This window comes from Centroberyx gerrardi, chromosome 2 (assembly GCF_048128805.1).
Source record: "Centroberyx gerrardi isolate f3 chromosome 2, fCenGer3.hap1.cur.20231027, whole genome shotgun sequence".
In the NCBI taxonomy this organism is placed as follows: domain Eukaryota; kingdom Metazoa; phylum Chordata; class Actinopteri; order Beryciformes; family Berycidae; genus Centroberyx; species Centroberyx gerrardi.
The window spans coordinates 21,105,228-21,113,977 of record NC_135998.1 but is presented as its reverse complement, the minus strand read 5'-3'; positions in this window follow the sequence as shown (position 1 = coordinate 21,113,977).

Below are 8,750 nucleotides of genomic sequence, written 5' to 3'. Positions count from 1 at the left end.
TAGACAAACACACTGCAAATACTCACAACACAACCAAATACAGAAACGCGCTGCAAGTAGCATGACGGATCTGTATCTGTTTCCAGGGGACACAAAAAAGTGATGAACCCGGCTGGGACACGCTTGTTGTTCAATGCTTTGTGACTTTTGAAGTTATTGAAGTCGGCTACTCGTCAGTGGTGTTGGAAAATGAGCTAAAATGTACATTTTTTTGGTTTAACATCGTGATCGCATGACTCAGATATTATTGCAGATATCTGCTGGTTCATCACTTTTTTGTGTCCCCTGGAAACAGATCCGTTGTCGTCTGTGCTACTTGCAGCGCGTTTCTCTATTTGGTTGTGTTGTGTGTATTTGCACGTGTTTTCTTAAGTTGCAGTGCGTTGAGCTCTCTCAGCCACTGTAGATTATGATCATTTCATCTAACATTATTAAGATCTGGCCATATACTTAAAGAGATTACTATAATTATGAATGACCAAATTTGCAGGTACGAACTTAATGCATGTTAATGTGCATATGTAAGGCATCTCTCTTGCTTGAGGACAATAATCCCACGTTTTAGGCTTGATTCAGATAGATTGTCCTTATTTTGCACTTGAGGTATCTGTGTGACCAGGCCAAACCCTATCCTCCTATGGCGGTATGAGCTGTGTGGGTACTGTTCTAGTGTTACACACAAAGTGTCAGGTGCCCTGGGTGCACCTGTAAACACATCCCAGTAAGTAGACAGAGAGATGTGGCACTGCGAAACTCGAGAGCCTCTGCCCATCTTGCCAGGAGAAGCCTGAATGATTCTAGCTCGTACTCATAAAGTCAAGCTTGCACACAAATGCACATAGGTACACATACACAAATGCAAACTGACAGACTGACAGAGAAACACACACACACACACACACACACAATCCCCTAAATACAAAATACGCATTTAAACACTCATATATTATGCAAATGTGTACTTTTGTACATGCATGAATGATATCATCTCATATATTGTATGTAACAAGCTCAAGAACATATATAATATACACAGACGTGTGCATACATATACACATGCATGCTCATGCACGCGCGCCACGCACGCGCGCACACGCACACACGCGCACGCACGCACACACACACACACACACACACACACACACACACACACACACACACCTACACACACACCCACACAGAGGTCCAGTGTCTGTGGAGAAAGGAAGCGCTAATTAGGAAACACTTGTGCCCGTTGGCAACAGCCAAGTCTCCCTCATTCATCATTTAAGAGTGGACTTAATGCTGTAACTGGGTGAATATGTTTGGCTATTATTAAGTACAATATGATTAATTCAAAGCGGCACATGGTCATCTAGTTAGATGTGCACATATGGAACATATTTCCCAAATTACATGGAAATGTGAAAGGTGAATTTATTATTGTATTATTTAATATTTGTGGCTATGTACATATCTTTATCTGGGAAGACACCATGTGCTTTATGATTAGAAACCTTCAGCTATATACATTGCTTACCATGGGTGCATGCAGGTATAATATACCCACATATTATGTGGGCTTACAATAACAATAATACCACTACTGAGCACAGAATGCCCATATGTTTTGTTGTTGGGTGGCTTCACTTAAGGACACATCACTGAGAGTTAGCTTTGAAACAAGGGGACTGCAGCCTTGCTGATTGGCACAAATCTCTCTGATATGATAAGTAACTGTAGGCTGTGTATACACTCTAGCCTCAAGCTGACCTCCCAGTATGTGTGTGATGGTGTATGTGATCTTCACTTACACTACAGAAGGTATATGAGCCTACCTTATTAAGGTCATCATGCATGGTACAGCATAATTGGAGCTTGTTTTGCCAAATATACAAAGTCAGATGATGCTGTTGCTATGACCATTCATGATGTTAGGGTAAATGTATTTCTCTTTAGAGATTCCTTACTGTATGCCTGTGTCTATGAAATGTGATTGCTCAGTCTTGTGCTCCGTCTTGTGCTTATGCGGTGGGCTAAAGATGAAACGTCACCTTTAGAATCAGGCTGACTGTTAAAACAAGTTGTAAAATGTAGGATCTTGTATTCAAAATTAGCAGGAATATTCAGTGAAGGCAGGCATTGAAAAGGAGCGTCAAGTCCTCATCTCTTTGGTTCAGGAAACAACTCGGAATCACCATGAAGCATATTTTTAGCAAAATATTTGCAAGCGAAGAATGAATTGCATAATGAGATGAAACAAGGGGAATGTTTCATAGCTGACCTTGGTAATGAGGCTGGCAGAGAGAAGGGGGCGGGACTAGGTTTAGACTGGTAGCCGCACCAGCTGGTCACCACGTGTTACGCTAAGTTATTAGTATGATGATGAAGCCAGATAATATATCAAGACAGGTTTTTTTGTTGCATAAGGGATTTGGGTAAGCCACGGAAGGAAGAAAAGATGGGGAGGGACAGAGAATTTTTAGGAGAGAGGAAAGACTGAAAGAGGAGAGTAAGTGAAAGCAGAGAGCAAGAGAACAATACTGAATGAGTGTGTGAGAGAAAAGTGTGTGTGCGTGTTAGTATTTATTCATGCATGTGTGTGTGTGTGAGTGTGTGTGTGTGTGTGTGTGTCGGGCTGATATGCCTGGCTGGCACACTCTCTTCAATTAGGGCAATGTTTGGGCTTATCAATCATGATATAGCTCATTCCCTCTATGGCGGGCACTCAGTCACATGTCCCAGACAGCTGCTGTTTGCTGTTGCTGCTGTTGCTACTGTGCTCTGCAGAACATTATGGTGAGTTATGGCAGGTTTTTATCACCACTTTGGAACACAGCATTCCACCATGGGACCCAGACACATGCCTATAAATGCACATGTGTAAATATGGACACTTGGGCACATGCACAGGGGAGCAGACCCACACGTGCCACTTCGACATTTCCTGATTAGTGAGACTCAGGAATGACCTTCCATTGGACCATCAAATGCATTGTTTCTTCCTCACAGTGCAGGTAGAGTAGTGAGGGTGGGGAAGGGGAAATAAACTCCCAGGGCTAATTTCCATAAAGGTGAAAAGTTGAGAGCAATCCATCAGTGACTGTATGTACTGGCTCTGAAACCTCATTCTCTTGAAAGCCCCCTCATGGTTATAACATCAGTCAGTGGATGGCCCCAGCCAGCTTCCTGCAACCTCCAACTCTGATATGTGAAGACAGGTTGTATTCACTCAGCTGTAACCGTCCTGTATTAATCAATAGCTTTCTGTCAATGCTGCAGAGCCAAGGGTTTTCCACATGTGATGCATGACTGTGTGATGTAAGGAGGTGGACTGACTCTGAGTCATCGAGACTGTCCCAGCAAAGCAGATTTATTGCAAGCTTGTAAGAGAGAGCCATGGATAATAGAAAAAGGGAACATCCACCATACTAAACACTTTTTATGACCAATTGATATGTGGTGCGTGCATGCACATGTGCATGCATGCATGTGTTTGTGTGTGTGTGTGTGTGTGTAAAAAGGTGAAAGGTGAAAGGTGAAAGGTGAAAGATAAAGTTGGTCATGCACATAGCACTAGATGACCATTCTTACCATGACAGAGAGATGGTGTGTTTGATTGCACAAATGTGCTGATTGCACAAAAACTAGATTTAAATCGATCTTGACCCAATTTATTTGATCTTGACTATTCTCTGCAGGACCAAAATGTGTATAAAATGTGTAAAAGTAGTACTAAACATTTGGAAACAGTCTGTAATGCAATTGTAATTGTCTTTTATTGACTGAAATTTATTGCAAATTTCAAGACTTATTTTCAATGTTGGGGCAGTTATTGTCATAAGTAATAATTTAAGCCCATAAAGCCAAGTATTGGCTCAGACTCTGTTACTCTGTGTGTGGCCATCCCTAAAGGAGGCAACACATACTGACATCTGTCAAAACTGGGTCTCCCCATAACAGGTCCTCATCACTCAGCTTGGGCCTAGAGTCCCCCACTAATGCCAAGGCAGATTAATTATCAAAATGGCAATTGCTTTATACCAGGGAAAAGATTAGAGCTATTTCCATAACCCATCAAATGTTGGAAACACAGAATGACAGCTTTGCTCCTCAGATATGAGAGCCAAGCCAGAGGAAAGTTTGTTGCTGCTTACAAGGACACACAGTCTCAGCCGTGCACAGAGAAAAATGTGCCTGCATGCATGTGCGTGCATGCACGCAGACACACACACACACACTCACTCACACCACACAAATCTCTCTCTCTAATAGTTCACTAAATCGGTATTTCAGTATTTAGTGTTTTTGAGAACAAAAGTGATTCAACTGTAAATACAACTGCAAATAATTTGATGAGTCATTATTAAGATGAAAATATCTACTCAGGTGGCATAATTATTGCCTATTAAGTGATTATTTACTTGTCATCTCTATCTTTTCCTCTGTCACACACACAAACACACTGACACACACACACACACACACACACACACATGCACAATGTAATTATTACCATAAAATAACCAATCTCTCCCATTACAGCTGCCTATAGCATTATGCAATTTAGCATTATGCAATTTACAATTCTATGAGGTTCTATATGGTCCATTGCCCTAAAGTGGTTGTGAGGTAAAAATGAATCATCTACTTGAAATAGCCACTGGATGTTTATAACCACTGGATTATCACAATGCATCACCACCATTCATTGTCAGTTCAAAATGAAAAATGGAAAAACTACTTATCATACAACACAGAACTTCTTATTGGAAAATTAACCTGAGAGACCCTATCTTTCCTCCTATCTCTCTCTAACTCTCCCTCTCTCTTCCCCACTGTCTTCCCCTCGCTTTAACTCGTCACTTAATCCTCAAAGTGAGTACCAACACTGTTTAGATAAATGCACACTTTCACTCACTCACTCACACACTCACACACACACACACACACACACACACACAAACACACACACACACACACACACACACACACCATGTACATAAGCATACACCTGCTGTTGTATAGCTGCCATCGGCTGCCATCGGCATGATAGATGATAAAAGTGACATGCCATGAGGGGACAACTGACAGATGAGAAAGTGATGAGAGTTTAAATTAAATAATGAAGTAGTTGTGGCTGGTACAGGCCCTGGAGAGGGAATAAGAAACACAGCATGCAGAAAAACAGAAGGCACAGGACATACTGTAGGCTACTGATGTCCTGCTGCTACGGGGATTGAGGTACAGTATTCTAACAGATGACAAATGAATTCCACTCTGTTTGGGTATTTCTTTGTGTGTGCATACACGTTTGTGTGTGTACCCATGTGAGTAGGCATGTTCTTTATGTGTTATCTGTTTGTGTGTGTTTGTATGTTATCACTGCAGTGCATTTATTGACCCACAGCAAAATGCTCACCGCTGCTGTAGAAAAGGTTTGAGTCATTGAAGAAAGGCTGAATTGAAACGTGGGCACAATTATCACAGCAGTGCTTTAAATAAGTTTCAAAGATAACAAAAAAAATACTAAAATACTGAACTATACATAACTTCTGTAACTGCTGTAACTCTAAGTTCATATCTGTATGTAATACCACCGCTATTACTACTACTACTACTAATACCATTACATTATTATTATTTTTGAAGTACTTTGCAAACAGGGTTACATAAAAATTAGATGAATACACATGTATATAGAAACCTGTCTGTATGTCTTTTCAGAATTGACTTACAGATCAATTTACGCAAATTACACCGATCCTGCTGATCTCCGACCTTGACAACCTTGACACATCTTGTTCCTGAGATCCTACACTGCTAACTACCCTGCTCTCCATGGCTCCTTCCTTCCATCTCCTTTCTTAAGCCAAAGCCACCTTGAGGCTCTCTCTGCCTCCTCTCCCCAACAGTGCCTAGCATGCTGAAGGCCGCATAGATGGATCGGGCTGTGAAGCCCCTGCATCCAACCTCAACTGGCATCTTGCTCTCCAGCAGGCTCAGTCGCTGACGAAGCCCTTGTACTTTGAGTTTCCTCTGAAAGGCCTCCTTTAGACAATTTTACCAAGGGACTGTCAGCTGTTGCTTGGTGGGTTCCAACATGAGGACTACGTCTGGTCTTAGCAAAGTGACTGCAATGTGTCAGTGAACCTCAAGCTTTTTCTCCATCACCACCATCAGCTGCCAAATCCAGTGCAGGAGCTAGGATTCCTTTGCCTGATATCAGACAGAATTGTCGACTCGTTACACTCCATTTCCATCTTCAGTCTGACATTGCCTCCACTCTAACCGATTTCCGAGGGGGAGGGGGATTCGATTTTCCCTAACCAATCACTAGAGACCAACGTATCCGCCTGAATCTAACGTCATTTTAAGTCGACACTAATGCGAAAAAAAAACATCTCCCCTTTGAATAGATGCCTTCAAAGCAGAGTGCTGTTCGGATTTCAAAGTAATTGGTACTTTTAATTGATTTAGAACAGCCTCGATAGCAGTGCCTACCTTGTCTACAGCGGTCGCCATTGTTGTTATTACTCCTCCTTGGTTCCGGCGCACAGCTTGACAACGCTTGACAACAGCTTGACAACGGCGTTAGTCCCGCCCAGTGTGCTGATTGGCTAATCGTTAGTCTCCCCCGGCGCTCATTGGACCGATCATTTTTCAACCGAGAGAAACCGCTGTTTCATGTCACGATGCCAGACCAGAAGCAGTCAACTCGGTGGAGTGGGCGGATTCAAAGGTCTGGACCCAGGCAAAGGATTCCTGCAGATGGTTTTGCAGAGGGCCTAGGCTGTTCTCAGGCCCTAACAAATGCAATGGCTTATAATGGGAATGCATCCACTTGCTTTCCCCAATTCCTGAGTGAATAGCTTCCACAAAGGCCCTCAGGACTTGGCCATGCCACCAGCAGTGCTGTTTTCCTCCCAGTGCTTCGGGGCAGATGTTGAGGATGTGCTCCAGCGTCTGTCGTTTTGGACAGAGAGGACACCCTGGAGTCTCTGCCTTACTCCAGCTGTGCAAGTTGAATGGGCTGATGAGCACATCGTAGACCACCTGGACAAGGAATTTGATGTGGTTAGGCTCTGCTTTCCTCAGCTCTGCCCAGGTGTCCTACCTCCAGCGGATGTTTTCATCTTGTCTAGGCCCCCTGCTGCCTCATCCCCACCATTCTGCAGGCCCTCTCTTCCTCCACAGCTGCTCTCACTTCCTTCTGCCCAAACTGGTGCCTCTCTTTCCCCTTGGTGGTGTCAATGTGGGGAGCTGGAAAGAGCTCAGACCAGCTCTGCTGCAGCAGCAGCTTCCTCTGCTCTCCACTTTCTCCCTGTGGTCACCTCCACTCTAGCTCTGGAAACCTTCATGTCCATTGAGTCTCTGAACTGCATCATCATCAACTGCATGGTGCCTCACTGTTGTCCCTGTACAGATGAATCCCTCACATTTTGTGTGGTGGAAGGTGATGTGATTCTCCATTAACAACACTGAAAGGGATAATTACTGGCAATTATGGTCACATATGATAAATATTGCACCACTTCAGTGCTCTGGGGGCTACCTCATGATCTCAGTGAGCCCAACGCAGGAAGTAATGTGGCTTGCCAGATAATTGCAGTAGAGTTAATGAATTATTGCTGATGATATCCCATTATTTAAAATGCTGGCATCACTGCCACGTTTCACAGCTAAAACGTTCTCTCCCCCTTTCTTTTCCTTGGCCTACTTGAAAAAGAGGAATGAAGTCAGTCAACAAATCCACTTGTAATATTGAATGAGAAATGAAAAGTAAACTGAAATTGATCCTACCTGTATCTTCTGCCAGTCATTGGATATCTGCAATAAGATTGCATGTCAACTTGGGTCTGGATGAATGGTGGAGTAAGAAGAATCCCCAGTTGAAGAGTAACCTCCACCTTTATAGTTTAGTTTCATTGCTTGATAATGTATACATTATGTGTACAGAGACTGTACTACTCTCAGATCCATGATTCAATTTCATATTAATGGCTGTGCTTTTGGTATAAATGATTTTCATCAGAGCTCTGATGAAGGCCATAAATATGAGCACAGCCATAAATATGAAACCTGCAGGGATCTAAGTGTTTGAAAGTTTTCTCTTTTCTCTTTGGACTTAGCAAAGTGTTCCATGCATCTACCAATAAAAAAAATAGCAAAACCTCATTGAACACATACACCTAATGCAATGTTTTATGTAAGAAGAGTGAAACTTTCCTTTGTTAAAGTCAAATTCACATTTGATGAATTTCCAGCAGTTAAAAACATGTGGAACCCATGACAAATCATACCAACAAAAAGTGTGGGATTCACCAAATATTAATAGATATGTGTACATCATAGAGAAAGATATTAGTTAGTTAGTTTTGATTATTTGAACCAAAAAAAAAAAACACCAAACAAACAAAAACTGGTCAGTTTATGAAGCTCCTCAACTGTCTGCTTTTTAGAGCAAATAAAACAAACTAAATGATGAGGTGAAGGAGAGGTTCTATCCTGACTGATATATGAGGCTCGTCATTCTCATTTATACGTAAGTTATGGAGCCAGTAGACACCAGACAGCTGTTACACTAAGGAACAGTGGCGTAAAGAGTACTAATGTCCTGCTCAAGTAGAAGTACTATTACTTTACTGATATTTTACTTAAGTAGAAGTAAAAGTACTGGTGTAAAATTCTGTTGAAGTAAAAGTAAAACATTTCAAATGTACTCAGAGTAAAAGTTCCTGAGTTACTTTTTGGAAAAGAGTTCAAACTTG